Source organism: Chelonoidis abingdonii, chromosome 3 (assembly GCF_003597395.2).
Source record: "Chelonoidis abingdonii isolate Lonesome George chromosome 3, CheloAbing_2.0, whole genome shotgun sequence".
Taxonomy (NCBI): Eukaryota; Metazoa; Chordata; order Testudines; family Testudinidae; genus Chelonoidis; species Chelonoidis abingdonii.
In genome coordinates, this window is record NC_133771.1 from 109,971,536 (window position 1) to 109,992,560 (window position 21,025).

The following is a 21,025-nucleotide window of genomic DNA, read 5'->3' on the forward strand; positions in this document are numbered from 1 at the left end:
ATCCTTATCTGTCTGTAGTCATCCCTAATCTTTTTTTCTAGACAGTTTCTAATATGAATTATAACACTAGACTGCAGACATCATACATATATTCTATTTTTCATTAAGTATGCCGAGGAGTAATTAAACATGTACATCAGTTCATATATACATACATACATCTACTGATCGCATATTACAAAGGCCAATAACTATTACTTTTTTTACTGTACAGCAAATCTAAAAAGAAAATACATAATATTTACTGAGAGTATGGTGATGGACACTTCTACAGTATAGTACCATTGTCAAACAGATAATAGGATACTATTTTGAAGTTCTATACCTATCTGCATAGGATAGATATCATTTATTTCGGGAGACAGGATCTCTAGAAATATTATAAATAAGAAGGAGAGCGAGAAAGAGAATTTTTTTTTAAGCGTGGTCGGGCTCAGTGTCTTGACAGATGGCAGCGTACTACAGTATGGGAGATGAAAGTGTGGTAGCAACAGTGAGGGTCTCATTTGCCAGGCTGGTAGACCTTCATAATTGTGCCCTACACTTGGAGTGAGGATATTGCTCACTACTCGAGCACCATCTGCTAAGTGGCTTTGGCACTGACCAATCATCTAGCCTCCCAATCTGGGGAAGACACATCCATTACAGTGTTTTTAGAAAGAGAGGCAGGAGTTCAAATTATAGGGATCCTTAGAACCTCAGGTCAGCCTTTGTCAGGCCGCGTGGGAAGAGTGTAAAGTGAAGAATCTTTCACACAGAGAAGGAATATAGAATAAAATTGAGGGAAGGATAAAAAAAACCAAACCCAAATTGGCCAAAATCCCAGAATCACTTCATTTCCCTGAATAAAATTTCTGTAGCTGTGTTCCTGTGTACTTTTCTTAATTGATATTCAGTGTGATTGTGCTCAAGATTAACAGATGCTGGAGCATAAGGAAAAATTAAATGTTCAAGATGAGACGATCAAACTGATCTGCCCAGTCAAACTATGAGTTTTACATTTCCGGAGACTGAAGTCTGAATCTGCTGCGAGATTAGCACAGCACAAATAAAAATAAGTATTTATTATACTTCTACCTAAGTAACTGAAACGTCTCCTGTACAGTGGGCATTGCCATAATGCAAATAGCTTTTGTCATTACTTACAGGAGAAGAGGTGTTTGGAGAATTAACATTTTTGTGCCTGCTCCACGCCTTACCATTTGACGGTGTGCATGCGTGTGTGTGTGAGAGTTTGTGTGTGTGTACATATATATAAATAAAAACGTCCATTTTTTCTGAATTGAGGGCACCTTTTAAGGAGGAATTTTGCTTGGCGAATCGTTAAATGGAGTTACAACTTGCAACCAGAGCATAATTTGGCTTTGTTTTTACTTCTTAATTAAGAAGGGTCTCAAATCTTATACTCTACAAACTAGGTTTTCTCCATTGATTCCTCTACTGTTTTCAACATGACATCCATAAAGTAGTTTGTGGATGGCAAAGAATACCATACTGTAAGACAGCCTCCAAAATAGAAATCCCTTTTACTGAATACAGGCATCTAATTCTATGAGACAAAGCCTGTTTTAAATTGCAATGTGTTTAATGGAACGCAATACTAAGTTTCACAATTAACTTAGGGGTGGGAGGAGAACAGGATTATGGCACATCATCTTCCCTGCCCCATGAATCTCATGAATGCATCATATTACAAGGCCACATATCTGGTTCAAAGACTGGTGTTCTTGCTGTGAAGTTGCACAATTGTCTTGGTTTCTAAATCATGGCTTTGTACAATAAAGACAGAGTATTGTGTTTAGTGGGCCCTTCCGCTAGTACGTTCCAATCTGTCCCCAAGAGCAGCTACTTTTTACCTCACTGTAACTAAACCGGGAACACCTAAGATGAAGACAACAAATATGTAGAATGATGCTGCAAAAGACAACAGACCCCAAATATTACCCCCTAGAAAAATGAAGGTGCAGCTTTTAAAAATCACTTGCAAAGTAAAATAAAGAAGAAGGTGTGTGGGTTGTAATTGTTGTGAGTGTAACAGATGGCAGTTTCCTGCAATGTCCTAGTTAAACATTATTGAATTAAGTTTAAGTATTTCAGGAGTACATTGTATTAAAAATGTAATTGTTTATGCATAATTGAGGGATTGTATGTAATCTCATGAAGCAGGGGACCACAGCCCTCCAGGAACTAAGAATAGTGGGGAGGTGGTTAGACAAATTCACTCAGGTTGAAACACATCTATTACCACCTGGAGAGATGCTCAAATATACAGGTTCAAACTGGATTTTCTAGGGACTAACAGAGAAAGAAAGGATTTTTGGTTAACTAGTCTGAGTAAAAACTGACTCAGGACTTTCCCTCTGATCCAGCAAATGGACAGGACCTCTAGTCCAAGGGGGGGCCTCAAACCTTAGGGAAATGTTGGAAAGACTAATCACCAACCAGAGCCATAAGAATGGTCATACTGGGTCAGACCAATGGTCCATCTAACCAAGTATCCGGTCTTCCAACAGGGGCCATGGCAGATGCTTCAGAGGGAATGAACAGAACAGGACGATTATCAAGTGATCCATCCCCTGTCACCCAGTACCAGCTTCTAGCAGTCAGAGGTTTAGGGATATCCAGAGCATGGGTTGCCTCCCTGACCATCTTGGCTAACAGCTACTGATGGACCTATCCTCCATGAACTTATCTCATTCTTTTCTGAATCTAGCTACAGTTTTGGCATTCACGACATCCCCTGGCAATGAGACCTTGTTACGAGTTAGGCTGTGATCTCTGATAAACTTATTAGCATGTGTGTAGGTTCTTTTATTGTTTGTAATATATTTTCTCCTTAATGCTTTTATCTTAAGAATAGAAGTGCTTGCTCAGAGGGAACTGTATGGTCACTTCTAACCATTGGCAATTACATTGCGTACCATCTCTGAAGAGGGAAGTACAGCAAGCCTGCTTAGACAGTCTGTCTTTTGCTGGGAATATCACAGCACAGTGATCGGACTGTGCATCATGGAAATACCATGGTCGGGGTGAGGGTGATGGTTGAAGAGTCTCAGGTTTAGAGTGGTTAGCCCCTGCTAGACCACAAACAGCAAATACAGCTTCAGTTGTCCTGAACTATGACAATTCATTTTTTAGTCTTTCTATGATTTATAAACAGAGCTGGCCAAAATTCTTCACATGGAACATTTTCCTGTTAAAAAGTGGTTTAATCAAAATCAGACTTTTTCACAGATAAATGCTGATTTTGACATAAATTTTTGATTTTCTGAACAGGAGAATCTAATGAAAAATATCCTTTTGACATACTGAATTGTGCTGTTGAAACTTCCCATATTGACATATCCAATTAGATACTTTTTGAAATTTTCCATTTAATAAAATTTTTCTATATTTTGCCTTTGTGTTCCATTTTGTAATGGAATGTAATTTCAAGATCTTGACACTTCTTGTGAAAGGAAAACTCAACATTTCAAATAAGTCTATTTATAAGGAAAAACTAAAAGGTTATTTTGAGGGTGCGGGGGGGGAGAGAGAAAGTTTTGACTATGCCCGAAGACTTGATGGATGCCTGGAGAACTAGCACATTTATAACATCAGAAATTATTACTATTAAATTTCTGGGTGACCAGGAATGTTGTAAGTGCCTCACAAAACAAATAAAACTGAGTCACTTCCCTGAAAAGTATACAGCATGACACAAGTAAGGTCCATAAACAGCCAAGGGAGAAGGTGTGACAAGGAGAGGATGATGTCCAAAAGTGGTTACTCAGTAGGTCACATACACTTCTTGATGAGACTGTTACTTGGATTTTTGTTACCTTTCCTCCCATCACTTTTTGTAAGCTCTGCAGCAGCTGTGAGTATTTATGCGGGATTTGAATGCAACAAGAGAAGTGGCTTGGTAAATAAACTGAAATAGGGAATTCCATAGAATGCAATGTGGGAAGAGGCACAGAGAAGCCTGTGAGAGAAGGAGCCAAGGATAATATTGCTGTCAGAGTACAGAGGGCTGGGGAGCCACAAATGAAGACCAGTTCAGAGATGAAGGCAGGACTATACAAAGTTGAACTTTGAGGATGAAGACAAAAGAGGAGGTTACTTATCTATAACCGGAGGTTCTTTGAGATGTGTGGCCCTGTCCGTATTCCACATATAGGCACGTATGTGCACCATGTACCTAATCCGTAAGTGTTCCCTAGCAGTGTCCATTGACCCACACGTAGGTTAGTGCATCTCCTTGTGTTCCCACTCGAGGATATAAGATGTAGCGCAGGTTGATGCCACACCAGTTTTCCCTTATATGACTGCATATTCTAGTCCAAATCAGAGGGAGAGAAGGCAGCTAATGGAATATAGATAGAACTCGAAGAACCTCCAGTTACAGGTAAGTAACTGCCTCTTCTTCTCTGAGTGATGGTCTCTATGTGTATTCCACATGTGAGTGACTTGCGAGCAGTGGACAGCACAGAGGTAGGTGCAAGGATGCTAATGGCACTGCGTCTGCAATACAGTATGGCCCATGGTTGCATCCACTGCTGTCACATGCATTTAGCATAATGTGCCGTAAATGTGTGGACAGAGCACCATGTTGCAGCCCGGCAGATATCCTGCTATGGCACATCCACTATTGAGGCTGAGGCCCATGTAGAATGGGCTGTTACTCTGCCAGGAGGAGCAAGGTTGGAGCATTTGTAGCACTCACAAGGATGCACCCTGAGACCTATTTAGATACCTGTTGGGGGGAGAGGGCCTGTCCCTTTAACTGTTCAGCGATGTCAATGAAAAGACCTGGCGACTTCCGGAAGGGGCCTGTGGTGGCAGAACACCAGCACGCGTTGAGGGAGTGCAGGGCCCTGTCAGCGGGGCAGGTGCGTGGTTTCAGATGGAACACAGACAAGGAGATGGATTGACTGAGATGAAATTCTGACATTACCTTAGGAAGGAATTTGGAATGTAGACTTAAGGAGACCTTGTCTTATGAAATACCATGCGGGGGGAGGAGAGGAGGGGCTGTCATCGTGGCTCATCTGGCAGTGATGGCAACGAAGAATGCCACTCTCCTAGCGAGGTGGGTCAGGGAGCATGTCACCATGGGTTCAGGATGTGGTCTGCTGAGGGTAGAGAGAACACCATTAAGGTCCATGGAAGTGTGGACTTCACAACCAGTGGAAACGTGTTATTCAAGCCCCTATGAAGCATACCAAAGTGGTAAGGAGGTGTAAAGACAGAGGTGTCATCCACTGGCAGGAGAAAGGCGCTAAGTGTAGCCAGGCATACTTGAATAGAGTTGAGACTCCAGACTCACGGTTTGAGGGTGAGAAGATAGTTGAGGATGATCATTGTGTCCCCCAAAGTGGTGGTAGCAATGGGCCTATTCTATGAAGCATCTCCATTTAGCACGGTACTAGGTTCTGGTGGATTCCCTCCTGCTTTGGGTGAGGCTCTGCCAAATCAGGGCAGAGCATGTGTGGTCTACACTTGACACACATCCAAATACCAGGCTGGGAGTTGAAGAATGTCCAGATTGGGATGGCACTGTCTGCCCCGATCTTGGGTAAGGAGATCCTGGAGTGTGCAGAGAGATACTGGTGGTTGGGTGGAGACCCTCAGGAGGTCGATGAACCAGAACTGCCGGGGCCAATAGGGCATTATGAGGATGTCAGTGGCATTGTCCTGGTGAATCTTGTGAAGAACCTGTGGCAGAAGGGGAATGGGAGGAAAGGCATGGCGAAGGTCACCCTTCCAGGAGAGGAGGAGAGCGTCCTCTCAAGAGCCCTTGCCTAGAGCTCCGCTAGAGCAAAAGAGGCAAAGAGTTACCAGCAGGGCATCCCCCACCCTGCAGAGAGGTCATTGAGCATGGCATTGTGTATCGAACCATTGTACATCACTGGGGTATAGAGTTCTGCTAAGAACTAGGCAAGTGGGAGGGCGATGAGGCAAAAAGGAGAGGAACTCTGTGAAGTATCTGTGGTGGATGGTCTCCACTGCCCAACTGTCCCTGGTGATTCTACCTCAATGACTTGGGATGCGGTGCTTGGCACTGAAGGAGGATCACTGCTCTTGACCCAAGCGTCAAAACTGGCCCTGCGCCTGTGGTTGGGAAAAGGTCAAGGAGGCAGTCATAGCGGCGGTGGGGAAACAAGGCTGCAGAGTGCTGTTGCCAAAGTGGGAGCTTTTCCAAGCACTGGTAGTACGCTGGGTAAGACGAGTGGAGCCACAGGAAAAAGGGTGATTTCTGCCGTCTGTGTCTGGGGGACGGAGTGTAGAGGCCAAGGGAACACCTTGAAGAGATTGGTCTCATCGAAACGGAGGTCGCTGACCGGATTTTGGACCTCCCTAGGGAAGCTGGAAGATAGAGCCATGAGTTCCTGCGCATGACTGTGCTGGTGGCTAGTGACCGAGAGGCAGTGTTGGCTGCGTCCACTACTCCCTGGAGGGTCACTTTGGTTACCAGTCCCCTTTGTCCACCAGCATCTGGAACCACTCCTGGAGTTCTAGCAGAAGCTTGTTCTTGAACTCTGCTAGCCTGTCGTAGCTGTTAAAATTAAACTTGGCTAACAGAGCCTGGCCGTTTGCAACACAGAACTGCAGTCCCATGGATGAAAAGACCTTCTTGCCCATCAGGTCCAGTTTCTTGGCCACCTTTCGGGAGGGGCAGACTTTTGCAGCTGCTGCCACGCCCGTCCTGCAGCCACCTGAACAACCAAGGAATTGGGAGCAAGCTGGGGAAATAAGAAATCATCTCCCTTAGCTAGCACAAAGTACCCCATCTCCACTCTCTTGGGTGTTGGTGCACATGAGGTTGGCGTGTGCCACACTGCATGGGCTGGCTCCAGGATGGTCTCACTGATTGGGAATGCCACCCTGGAGAAGCCCTAAATACTGTAGTAATTTAAAAAATTCTTGGAGTTATAACTTTGTAAACTCCTATGGTTAGCAAGGGAATCACTAAATGAAGATGAACAGACAAAAAAAGAGTAGAGCCACTTCTAATTGTTGAAACCAGAAACTCCCAATCAGAACTGATGATCAAAACTGTAGCTATACCTGTGTGTGCTTATTTATAGGCTCATCGACCATCTTTCTAGTGCTGATCCTTGTTTCTCTTCTTGTATAGTAATATTTACAGCTTCCAGACCCTACCTACACTACAAAAATAACTGTTTAAAAATTATTGTGGTTGAAGGTGTTATAACATGGTTTATTCTTGCAAGTGTGAATGGGGGGTGGGGCGGGGGGGGAGACAGAGTTACAACCCCTGTCAGAGAGACACGCTTTATCCAAAAGTTGTTATTGGGGTGGTTTTGTTTGATTTGTTCACACAGACAGGGTTTATTTATTTATTTGACTTTTAACTGGTGATGGCAGAAATATGGTCAGAAACCTCTGAAAGACTCACAGGTCACTTTTACATATGTAACAAAAGGTTAGGTGTGTTCCTGGGAGGTACATCACTGAAGGAAATGTTTTTAACCAGTCAATGGTGCTATATATAAGACTGCAATTTAGTTATGGAATTCCAATTGGGAGCTGCAGGGTCCCCTGCTACCTGCAGAGGCAGCAAGCTGTGGGGTACCCCTGCTGCTCCCGGCCTCCCCAGGCAGCAAGTGGGACCCCCTGCTGCTTGGAGCTGCCAGTGGAGGGGACCCGTGGAGCTCCAAGCCCCTGCAGGTGGTGGGGGTCCCTGGAGCTCCGAGCCCACCAGCAGCTGCCCAGGCTTACCATTTCGTCATTGATATTTTTAGTAAAAGTTTAGTAAAATTCCATGAACTTTTCATTATTGCCCGTGACTTTTACTAAAAATATCCATGACAAAATCTTAGCCTTAGCTATATATAAGCATTTTCTCATGATTGCTGGTTCTTTTACTACCCCACACACTGCTATATTCTGGTGCACGGCAAATGCCAGTCACAGACCATGCATAAGTTGTTCACAGTAAACTCCCCATTACATAAGGCTGTTGTTCAGAGCAGGGATTCTGTAGACAGTATTAGTGTAGTGTGTCAAAGTGGAGTTCACAGTGAGGCTTCGGTGGAATTCAGTGCAGCCCTATAACAGAATGAGCTCAAAAACAGAGAGCTTTGAATTGTTGCACAATTAAGTGAGCTTTTTATCTGTAAAAGTTATTAGAATCTGTTGGACAAGGTTAAAGATTAGACTCCACTTGAACAACTGGACTTGTTGGTTGCAAATTCTTAACAGCCTCTGTGGTATGTACCCAGACCAATCCTATGAAAATGCTAGAGAAAAAACTCATAAACCTGGAAAAGATCTCACGTCATTTTTGTATTAGAGACAACTCCCATCTCATATCAAACTCTAGCTGACCCTCAATAGTTAATGCACAGTAGTAACTACTGCATACATTAGCAATTTACTGCATTTCAAACAACTTGAGACCATATTCTTACACCATAATTTGAGTCACAGATCAACTGAGTGAACAGAAGGCACAGAACAGATACCTCATTAATTCATTTGACATGGTATTACTGTGAAAAAACAGGATTAACTTATGCACTCTGTCTAGTCAGACAGACACACTGCATTTGTCAATGCCAAAAGAGAGTTCATGTATTGGGGGAGGGGCGGAAGGATTTTTGTGCAGCTTCTCCTGTGTTCCAGTCTTATCATTTAGTTAATATTTCATACCAGCAGAATTTCAAACAGCTAAAACTAATCTCCATACCTTGAAAATTTATGTGAAGCAAAATTTACTGCCATATAGACCAACTGCTAAACAGACAGTAGAACTGAACAGCGTGACATGGATTTACAGTCATTTCTGAATGTTTTTCATAGTTATATTTACTATAAATTCCAAGATACAATCTCCCAAATTGTCACGTGTTTTTTTTGTACCTAACAGAAACCCACATAGCTCATGTGCTGTTTGTGTGCTTTCAGGTACGTACTACACTTTAACCCCTTGGAGACTACATGTTATATGCCTGATCACTGCTTACAAAAGTAATCTTAATGGGATTACTTGTGTAAGCAAACTTTGCTTGCATACGCAAGGGTTTCAGTATAAGTCCCAAATCCAGTATGCCTATATATAGTACACATCCACATACAAGTAATCCCATTTCTCCATATTTTAAGCATTTATCGGTTATCAGTAAAAATGCCTGCGTTCCCTGAATTAATTTAACAATGGATACTTACAAAATTAAAAAAGAAATTTTGGGTAGTTAAAGCAAAAGAAATAATTATTGCTCAGAAACGCCTCCACCAGGCGTCTTGTCTTGCATTCAAGGAAAATTAATTCAACTACAACTTCAGACCAACTGATAAAAATCCCAAATTAACTGCCAGCTGGACCACGGGCAATTTCTACCAGCACTGCATGCAATGGCAGAGCAGATGTCTCTATGCAAAGCTGTCTCAGTAGAGGAAGCTCTATGGACCAAGAAGAGAAGAGGGAGGAAAAGAACATACAGGGGCTGCCTTTGTACTAGAGGTCGTTTCTTTTGCTGAAGAAAAAAATAAACAAGTGACTAGCTGACTTAGCTTGGCTAAATTCAGGGTGACTTCTTGGCACAGCCTTTCTCACTGCGACTTGTATCTGAAGGATGGGTTGGGGGATCATGGAGAAGGGCTATTAATTGTAATAGTCAGCTGAACTGTCAACCACAGAAACAAATCTGCTGACCAATATATGAAAACACATTTATCTATTCATTGCACACATCATTGAAACATTATTCTATTCCCTGAGGTCAAAATTCTTTCTTGTTGATTTTAAACATCTTAGACAGTCTCATTTTATGCAAAAAATAAAAAAAAAAAAAGAGCTCTTTTTTATAGATCACATCTATAAGCAGCTCTTTGTATTAAAGTAACTTTTTACAATTAGTGTCCGTAAGAACTGTATCTAACAATCACCTGATAAGAAAATAGCAGTCCCACTAAAATGTGCAAGGCGTATCTCGATTTAAGGAAAACTGATTAAATAATGTTTGTTGTTTTATGCTTTTTGTTACTGGCTACCTGTTTTGCAGTCAACTTCTATTTTAGAGTCAGAGAAGTAACTTCTGTGGTAATAGTTCACCTTCACCTTTTGAATTTATTGCTGCATTATACTTGAAACAGCTGTGATCTTATGGACTGTGCATATGCTGAGCGTCAAGAGACCTGGGTTATATTCACAACTCTGCCACTGACTTGCTGTGCGACCTTGAACAAGTCACTTTGTCTCTGGATGCCATCTATAACGAGGATAATACTGTTTATCGCTCACTTTGTATGGATGCAGAGTGCTAAAATAGTATCTGCAATAAATCTGGTTTCTACAAATATCTCATACTTAATAGAATGTTAAAAGAAGGGTCTGATTTATATTCCTATATAGCAGCTATGTCCCTTAGTCTAAATGAGCTAAACAGCTTGCAACTAGTGAGGATGGATGGTCTAGTGGTTAGGACACTAGCCAGAGACCTGGGTTAATTCCCTGATCCGCTACAAATATCTTGTGTGACCTTGGCAAGTCATTTAAATTTCTCCGGCCCTCAAGTCCCCATGTGTATAATGGGGATAACAGCACTTCCCTAAATCACCGGGGTGGTGTGAGGATAAATATGTTAAACATTGTGACATGCTCAGGTATTACAGTAATGGGGGCCATATCAGTACCTCAGACAGATACCAGTCTACATATCACACAAGAATGCATTCAACTTGGAACAAATCCCATTTTGCCTGTCTAAATCCCCATATCATCTGCAGAACTGGACTATCAAGAATGAATCGCTACATCAAAACTAGCTTTAAAATATGTTGCAGAGCCACACCACAATGACCAATACTGACTGTAAGGCAAGTTCATGAACTTTATCTACACTACATTCAAAGCACCCATTTTGGACAGAGGACAACAATTTTCTCTTACTGAGTCAGGAATTCCAACAGATGTGCTGCCACAACAGATTAGCTGAAAAATCTTTTGTTCAACACTCTCTAGATGGTTTGGTTAATATTCTGTTTATTTAAGTTACTATATTTCCTTGTCCCACCCAACCCTTCTCCTCACATCCTCACCACCTTCCCCTCACCACAACGTACGGTGATGTTAACAAGTTCAGAACTTTGCTATATAAGTACACACGAGGTATCTCCTGGCATGCGTAAGTCCAAAAGGAAGTCTTTAGTCTTTGGGATTCAATGACACTTCATCTCCAATCAGGTAATTCCAGCGCTAGCACCTTCTTCACTAGTTGAGTGCATGCTGCAAAATATATTTAATCTCACTGAAGAAATCATGGATTAAATGGTCTCACAGAAGTGCCTGGTCTTTGCGACATGCCCACTGTCTCAGCATTCCCCACACACCTTGCTCGCTTTAGAAGATCCTTTTGTTTCTTTTTTTAACCTCTTCCTTCCCTTCCTGGTTTCTCTTCTCCCCACTCCGCTCCACAATTTCAGAAACAGACTGGGTTGATAATTGTGCTGGCCATTGGCTAATTAGGGACCATCAGCTCAGACTCATGTCCATTACTATTACTCCAATGGCTGTCAAGCCATCTTAAGAGCGCTCTGTTCTTTTGGCTAGGCTTAGAACTATGCATCCCAGCCAGCTTTAAACTGAGAGTAAAAGCTGATACTTTAAACGAAGCATACTCTCCTTGGATTTGTAATCACAACTGCAACATTAAGTGTATGTTCTTAGTGATTTAATATATGTATACTGGGGGAGAGTTGTTTGTTTTAGAGTGCATCCTGTCTGGGGAATGTGCCGGGGGGAGTCCTTGTACAGTATCTCAGACAAATAAGGGATTGCTGCTCCATTCTTCAGGAAGGATCCAGACATGACTGAGAAGAAAGAGCTCTGCAATAGGTGACTCCCAGTTGTATGTTTCGAATCATCAGCATATTTAAATATTTCCATTGTGTCTTTTCTCTCTTTCACTAGGGATGTAAAATGTTAACCAGTAAGCATTAGTCCGCCGATCCGCCAGCCCCAGCAACTCCATGCTGGCCGGAGCAGCCCAGGCCCCAGCCCCAGCCATGCTGGCTGGCGGGATCAGTCCCAGCTGCTTAATCTTAACTTTTTAAACTGTATTTACATCCCTGTCTTTCACCTGTCCCTTTCACAACCAGCAAATTCCAGCAGAGTGAATGATTTAAATGATTCACTAGTACAGAAAACCCAATCAGCTTTCTAAGGGCACTAAGCTAAAACAGACATAAACAAATATCATTTGTAACAAGCTGTCACTGGGGAGACTTCAAAATGATTATCTCCATTTGTCTTGGACTAATTTAAATTTCTATGAGGATGTAATACTGGTACACTGACTGGTAATAAGTGTGATTAGTTTAACTGTGCCTTTTCTATATTCACTTATTCTTGCTTTTTCAATGCTGAAAGAAAAAATAACCACCTTTTCTATCCTTTTTATGGACATTTGCTGTTTCTAAGACAACTGAACACAAACTGAACGTTTATATAAAAATATCCAGAGGCTTTCTTCTAACACATTTTCAGTTTAACATACTGGATTCTTAAAATATTGCAAACAAAAAGCCAAGTACATAGAACATCCCCCGCAAAATGCCAGATTGAAAGTCCTGGAGATGCAGGCCTCTTAACCATAAACAGAACCATCTACAGCACAGGGAGTAATGTCCCCACCCCACTCCCAACAATAGTTCTCAACCAGATGCTGAGAGAATACCCTCAAGCTCATGTCTAAGCTAAAAAATAGGCTAGGTTTACACACACAATTTAAAACAGGCTTTGTACCTACTATAGACCCAGAAAGCTATGCTTTAAAATGATTGTATACAGACAGCTAACAGGTTTTAAAATATGTCACCATCAGGTGCAAAATCCTATTTAATTTTGTGTTACGTAATATGTGTTAGCTAACGTGACAACATGATCTGTTTTCCTAGTCTGTACATGGCGTAAGAGTAACAAACTAGTTTCGGTGTTTATACATTCTTTATGGTTCTCTGAGGATGACAATAAAATGCCAGTTAGGTGGACAACTGAGATGGTTATATTCTTGCAGTATGGACACCTGCCCACTAAGAACTCAACACAGCCTTGTCAACACTAGGAATTTCTGTCAATTTCATGGATTCATAGCCAAACACTGACGCTATACCCATGCAAACCCCTAGTGTAGATAATGAAAGCTGTGATTTACACCAGTGGATAATCAGCCCTACTTGAAATCAAAATCAATTACATTGGTGCAAATCACAGCTTCCCTTGTCTACACTAGTGGTTTGCACTGCTGTAGCTACATCAGCAACTGGCCACCAGTTGCTGGATTCAGGGAAAATTCCCAATGTAGACAATGCTTAAGACAACTCACTCATTTCACGTAGGTCAGCAAATCAAGACGCAGCTTTTGAACAGCCAGTTAGAAGTGAAAGATTCTGTGTCTCATTAGCAGTTATCTTAGGGCTTATCTTCACTGCCGGGATAAGCCAACCTAAGTTACGTTACTTAGGTCGACTTACTCTGGTATCTTCACTGCGCTGAGTCCATGGGAGATGCTCTCCAGTGGACTTCCCTTACTCTTCTCAGGAAGCTGGAGTACCAGGGTCGACAGGAGAGTGCTCTGCCATTGATTTAGTGGTCTTCACTAGACCTGCTAAATGAATTGATCTCCCCGTAGTGGAGACCATCCCTAACTGTTTGTCTTGACTAAGATTTAAAGGTATACTGTTAGAATGTATTAATTAAGGTCCCCACCAGGTTTCAACTAGACCAACTAGCACACATTAAAAGTACACACTGCCTTGGCTACACTAGACTTTAAAATGTATTAGACAAAACATTCTAAAACACACACTTTTCATTCTACTCAAGACAAATCCTAGGATATTTAGCACCCCCTGCTTCCTATACATGATTCTTGATAAAAGTTCAGTGTCAACAAAGCTATCAAGAAACAAGTTTTAAAAAATAAGGTTTACATGAATGCCACCAAACACAGACACAAATTTGAAAAATGGTAAGGCTCAAAGGACTTAAGAATACTAGAGAAATATTCCTATGGGCTTTGAGTGAAACATCAGATATACAAAATGTCTTTTAGAGGATTTTAAAAAAAATCTATTCAGGAGGGATTTTGACAGTATTTCTTAGCTACGTGTTAAGCATTCTACTGTAAAGTGCTTATAATATTCCCTGCGTATATGTAATCGGTCTAAATATAATCAATGTTTATATTTTCACACCCAATGGTATGGGATTTAACAAAATCTATACAGTTGCATTCTGAGCATGACCCAGTAAGCGCTCATTTCTCAGCATGAAACAGGTAAAATCTAGATTCTTGGTGGAGTTTTGTCTAATTTCCTTTGAATACTTTTTTCCCCTTTTTAATTCCTTACAGAAAGGGCCGTTGGAATATGGAACTCTGCCAGAGTCAACAACAGATGTACTGTGAATTAATTCAAAAGGAATAAAAAGGATAGAGTACACGGGTAGAGCTACCGGCACTAACTTGACTATTGAAACTAAAATAATGAGAAATAAGTTGATTTTTATTTCCTAGTTTTGTAAGAACAAGGCCTGGGTAGAACATATGGTCTGCTCCTAGCCCTTAATGGTCTCTTATTTCAATAAGGCTTTGGTGGGGAGCTCACATCTTGACATCTCTGTGAACCTGGACTAGACCTGTTGTTAATATTAAGTGGTTCCTCTTTACTTTGCAGCTCTTGAATGAAACACAAGATTACTGTTAAAACAATAATCTTCTCAGCAGGATTATCTAGCTGCGGGGCTGATCCCAGCATTGCTCATCTGTACAGTGATCAAGCAGAAGCCTGGCGAAAACAACGGGTAAACACAAACCTGTCCAGAGGTTCTTTCAGGATGGGATGCTAAAATCTGGTTTTATTTTATAATGTTAATCAGATGCCTCTGGAATATAAATCAAACATTTCAATTACTGCTCCTAAAGACATTTCTTGAACTTGGCTAACAGGACAAAACAGAAGCCACAGCTAGCAAACCCCGTCCCCCACAAGATAAGATGACTAATGAATCACCATAGACACTGGCGCCTGGAGCACTGAGCCCTATAGTGTGTGCAAATAACCTGAATCAATACAACTGCAATGTAAAATCAGTAATTTATGCAGGAAGCCTCTGCAGATGTGTACAAATAGCATAGAAGTTGGCCTACTGGACCTCTTGTCCTTAAAAGACGGTTACTCACCTTTGTAACTGTTGTTCTTCGAGATGTGTTGCTCATATCCATTCCAGTAGGTGTGCGTGCCGCGTGTGCACACTTGTCGGAAGACTTTTACCCTAGCAACTCCAGCGGGCCGGCAGGTCGCCCCCTAGAATGGCGCTGCCATGGCGGCTAATATATACCCCTGCCGGCCCGTCCGGTCCTCAGTTCCTTCTTGCTGGCTACTCCGACAGTGGGGAAGGAGAGTGGGTTTGGAATGGATATGAGCAACACATCTCGAAGAACAACAGTTACAAAGGTGAGTAACCGTCTTTTCTTCTTCGAGTGATTGCTCATATCCATTCCAGTAGGTGATTCCCAAGCCTTACCTAGGCGGTGGGGTCGGAGTGAGAGGTCGCAGCGTGTAGTATGGCAGAGCTGAAGGCTGCGTCATCTCTGGACTGCTGGACCAGGGCATAGTGGGAAGCGAAGGTATGGACGGAGGACTAGGTCCCTGCCCTGCAGATTTCCTGAATGGGCACTTGAGCAAGGAAAGCCGTTGAAGAGGCTTGAGCCCTGGTAGAGTGCGCAGTCACGTGGCCCGGAGGGATATGAGCCAAGTCATAACAGGCCCGGATACAGAATGTCACCCACGAGGAGATCCGCTGAGACGAGACAGGCAACCCCTTGACCCGTTCAGCTATGGCAGTGAAAGCTGGGGGGATTTGCGGAACGGCTTGGTTCGCTCTACATAAAAGGCGAGTGCCCTGTGAACGTCTAAGGAGTGCAGCTGCTGCTCCCAACAGGACGAATGGGGTTTTGGGAAGAATACGGGTAGGAAAATCTCCTGGTTTACATGAAAAGCTGAGACTACCTTGGGGAGAAAGGCTGGGTGCGGTCTCAGTTGTACCTTGTCCCGATGGAACACCGTATACGGGGGTTCTACTACAAGGGCCCGCAGTTCCGACACCCGTCTAGCGGAGGTGATGGCTACCAGGAACGCCGTCTTCCAGGAGAGATAGAGGAGGGAACACGTAGCCAACAGCTGAAACGGGGGGGACATAAGACGGGTCAAAACCAGGTTCAGGTCCCAAGAGGGGGCGGGGCGGCGAATCTGGGGGTAAAGACGCTCCAGACCCCTAAGGAATCTAGTCACCATCGGGTGAGAGAAGACTGAACGGCCATCGCTACCCGGGTGGAAGGTGGAAATAGCTGCCAAATGAACCCGGAGAGATGACACCGCCAGGCCTTGCTGCTTAAGGGACCAAAGGTAATTGAGGATGTCAGAGATGGAAACCTCGGTAGGGAGGAAGCACCGTTCGGTGCACCAGCACGTAAAACGCTTCCACTTGGCCGAGTACGTCGCCCTCGTAGAAGGCTTCCTACTTCCCAGGAGCACCTGCCTCACCGGGGTAGAGCAATGCATTTCAGACCTGGTCAGCCACTCAGGAGCAATGCTGTGAGGTGTAGCAACTGAAGGTCTGGGTGACGGAGCCGACCATGGTCCTGCGTGATCAGGTCCAGGTGAAGTGGCAGGGGGACAGAGTCAGCTACCGACAGGTCCAGCAACATGAAGAACCAATGCTGCCGGGGCCACGCCGGAGCGATCAAGATTAAGCGGAACCTGTCCCTGCGCACCTTCAGAAGGACCTTGTGGATTAACGAAAACGGAGGGAACGCGTAGAACAGGTGTGTCGCCTCTGGGATAAGAAAGGCGTCTGCAACCGAGCCCGGTTCGAGACCGTGAAAAGAGCAGAACACCAGGCATTTCTTGTTCCTGCGGGATGCGAAGAGGTCCATCTGGGGACGTCCCCACCTCCGGAAGAGCGCAAGGGCGACGTCCGGGCGAAGAGACCACTCGTGGGAGAGGAAGGACCTGCTCAGACAATCCGCCAGCGTATTCCGAACCCCCGGGAGAAAGGATGCAATGAGGTGAATGGAGTGGGCTATCCAGAAGTCCCACAGCCTCATGGCCTCCCGACACAGAGGAGGAGACCTCGTGCCGCCCTGCTTGTTTATATAGTACACTGTCGTTGTGTTGTCAGTGAAAACCGAAACACAGTGGCCCTGGAGCTGCTGATGGAATGTTTGACAAGCAAGGCGGACCGCCCTCAATTCTCGCACCTTGATGTGGAGGGCTAGCTCGGGAGGGGACCAGCGGCCTTGGGTCCGCAGAGTTCCGAGATGAGCTCTCCAGCCCAAGTCTGATGCGTCCGTTGTTAGGGACATCGAGGGATGGAGCGGATGGAATGGGAGGCCCGCACACACCACGGACTGGTCCAGCCACCAATAGAAGGAGTGTAGTACGTCCTGAGGAATTGTGACAATCGTATCCAAAGGACGCCTGGCCGGACGGAGCTGAGCAATGAGCCAGGACTGGAGGGGTCTGAGGCGGAGCCATGCGTACGCCGTGACGAATGTGCAGGCTGCCATGTGGCCCAAGAGAGTCAGGCAAGTGCGTATTGAGGTCAGAGACGCTGCAAGCAACCTGTGGATGATGGCTGTCAAGGCCTGGAACCGCAACAAAGGAAGAACGGCTCTGGCCAGAGTGGAGTCCAGAATGGCACCAATAAACTCTATCCTCTGTGAGGGGGTTAGAGTCGACTTCTCGGCATTGAGCATCAGGCCCAGGTTTACGAAGAGTCTCCTGACCATGCGGACGTGATCGAGGACTCGCTCCTCTGAGGGTCCCCGGATGAGCCAGTCGTCGAGGTACGGGAATACATGCACGCAACTGCAGCGAAGGTATGCGATGACTACAGCCATGCACTTGGTAAACACTCTCGGGGCCGTAGAGAGGCCGAACGGGAGGACCGTAAATTGATAGTGACGGTCGCCGACAACGAACCGAAGGAACCTCCGGTGGGGCGGGAAGATGGCTATATGGAAGTAAGCGTCCTGCATGTCAAGGGCGGCGTACCAGTCTCTGGGATCCAGGGAAGGGATAATGGTCCCCAAGGATACCATACGGAACTTCAACTTCACCAGGTATCTGTTGAGCTCTCGCAGGTCGAGGATAGGCCTGAGGCCTCCCTTGGCCTTGGGGATCAGAAAATAGCGGGAATAGAACCCCTTGCCCTTTTCGCTCTCTGGAACCTCCTCTATGGCCCCTTTGTCGAGGAGCATTTGCACCTCCTGGAGGAGAAGTTGCTTGTGAAAGGGGTCCCTGAAGAGGGACCCCCCCCCGCCCCCCCCCCCCCTGTGAGAGGGGTCACTGAAGAGGGACGAGGGAGGGGGACGGGAGGGCGGGAAACGAAGCAAACTGTAGATGGTATCCAAGCCGCAAACGTGCAGAAGACCCAGCGGTCCGAAGTAAGCTGGGACCATAGCCGGAAGGAAAGAATGAAACGACGGTTTGGAAGAAAGGAGAGAGATGGAATCGTAGGAGGAACTGGTCACATGCGCCCCCGGCGCACGACGTTCAAAATGGGGCTTCGGGCCGGAGGAAGGCTTGGAGGAACCTGTGGTTCTGCCTCCCTGATTGCCCGACTACCTAACGCCTGGCCATTTTCTATTCGCCGCCTGGCGTAGTTTGCCTCTGTCTGGGCTGGGGGTAAGCGCCTGTGCCTGTGCTGGGGCCAGGAAGGTCTTGCGTTGGTGACCGGCATAACTGCATGCATCCCAACGGCACACGCATAATTGACCCTATTATCTTTGACAGGCTTTGCAGCCCGAGGTCCAGTTTTGTCCGAAAACCAGCACCCTGGCCCTCAAACGGAAGGTCCGATGCGTGTATTGGAGTTCCGGAGGAAGGCCAGAAACTGTAGCCACAAGAGATAGCGGTGCATAGTAACGCCAGAGGGCCAGAGTTCTGACAGCGTCAGAGTACTGCAGCGTTAAAAGCTGCCTGCAGAGGAAGTTCACTGCAACCTTCTATTCCTCATCAAGGATTGTGGAGTAATTCTTGACAAGCGTCCTGACGGAAGCAGCTTTTTACAATTTATCATGCCAGTCCACCTCCAGGTGTTATAGGTGTCAGTCGGCTTAGTAAGAGCTTTGTGGTTGGATACCAACCGCCAAGCCTGCAAGGGCCGCCTGCAGAAAGACCTTACCGAGCCAAGGAGGTCCATACGCCTGCTCTTTAAGAAACTTGGGGGCAGGGAAGCTCTGTTGACCAGTGGGGCACCGCATCCCGTTCACACAACACTGAGCAGAAACGAGGAGAACACGGGGTGTAAACGATACAAAATATTCATACCCTTCGACGGGGACCATAGTAGTAGTGCGTGCCACGCTGGCGAGCAGAGGAGATATGGAAGCGCAGGGACTGCCATGTCGCGCGTTGGGACTGGATGGTCCGATATGAACAAGGGAAGGGCTGAACAACGAAGTGAGCGCTATCTGCACAGACAAGTACATCTCATACCTGTAGGGTCCCAACCTCGAAGACCTCCACCCAGCCTGCAAATCATCCGTCGCTACGCGCCCAGAGAGTCCTGGTGCGCCCTGACGGTCAAGATGAGGGAGAAACTGTGGATGATTGTCCCCACCAAGCCTCACTGCCTCATCCGGGGAACGAAGTAAACGGAAAACGAGGAGAGACCTGGCAAGAGTGGATCCCGCCGGCGCTCTGTCTGGAGACTGCGTCCGTTCTGGGGGTGCTCAGGTCCTAAGGCTGAAGATGAACTATCCGCTGAGGGGACAGAGGAAGGACGTGAAGAAGGTGGCGTCCGGAGCCTGTGTGGAGGCAGACAGAACGGCGGAGGCGAATTCTGCTGAGGGCCCTGAGGCCCTGAGAAAGCTAGCGACGTGAGGAACACTATGCCGCGCCCACAGTTCCAACGACCGACACGTTCCATTTTTTCTTACGAACACCAGGCACATCCAGTATGCCACCGCCGGGCAAGCACACCGCAAAAACTTTACCCACACTCCACGGGCCGGCAGGTCGCCCCCTAAGAGTTGCGCCGCCATGGCGGTAAATATATACCCTGCCGGCCCGCCCGCTCCCATTTCCTATCTTATCCGCCTGTCGGTCGTTTGAACCTGTGACGCGGCATAGCGCCCTCCACGTCCTCACTCTCCAGCCCAGGCCACAAAGCCCTCCGCGTTCGCGCCTCGCGAACACAGCCCGGAGCCAACCTCTTCACGCCTCCTCTGTCCCCTACAGAGGATAGTCATCTCAGCTAGGACCAGCACCCACCAGAACCGAGCAGTAGGCCAGACAGAGCGCCGGCGGTCCACTCCTGATGTATACACTATGATTTCAAGCCTGCCAAGTCTTAATTAGAAGGGAGCTATATACCACAGCGCTCCACAGTTCCAACGACCGACACGGCGGTAAGAAGGAACTGAGGAGCGGACGGGCCGGCAGGGGTATATATTAGCCGCCATGGCGGCGCCACTCTAGGGGGCGACCTGCCGGCCCGCTGGAGTTGCTAGGGTAAAAGTCTTCTGACGAGTGTGCATGCACGGCGTGCACACCTACTGGAATGGATATGAGCAATCACTTGAAGAAGAATATGTCTATTATATGTGGGATTACTGTACCATCTTTTACAAGGGTCAATACCTTAAATCTATTTGGAAATCAGTGTAGAACATAGTGGTAATGAAACATTATCCCCTCTGCAGCAATCTGCATTGGATGAGGCCGATTTTTGTATGACTTTTAAGGTGTTGATTACCATCGATTTAACCCCTGGCTATCTCAAAAACTGGATGCCTCTATCTCTGAGTGATATCGGGGCAGCTGTGATCAGCTGAAACCTTGTCTTAGTATTTGTCTCAGTTCCAGCAATCAGTGGTCAACCACTGAAGCAACTGCAACCCCCATGTGTAGACAAAGAAAGCCATGATTCGCACCAGTACAGCAAACCTGTTTTTTTCCACCAGTGCAGCTACACTGGTGGCTGGCTGGGATTGGGACAATTTCTCATTGG

The 21,025-nt window shown here is 45.6% G+C and overlaps 1 protein-coding gene across 8 annotated transcripts in view; it reads right to left on the reverse strand.

Annotated features, from left to right (window-relative positions):
• The window catches only part of NHSL1 (NHS like 1), a 170,372-nt gene that overhangs the window by 38,994 nt on the left and 110,353 nt on the right, over positions 1-21,025 (reverse strand). The window lies entirely within an intron of this gene.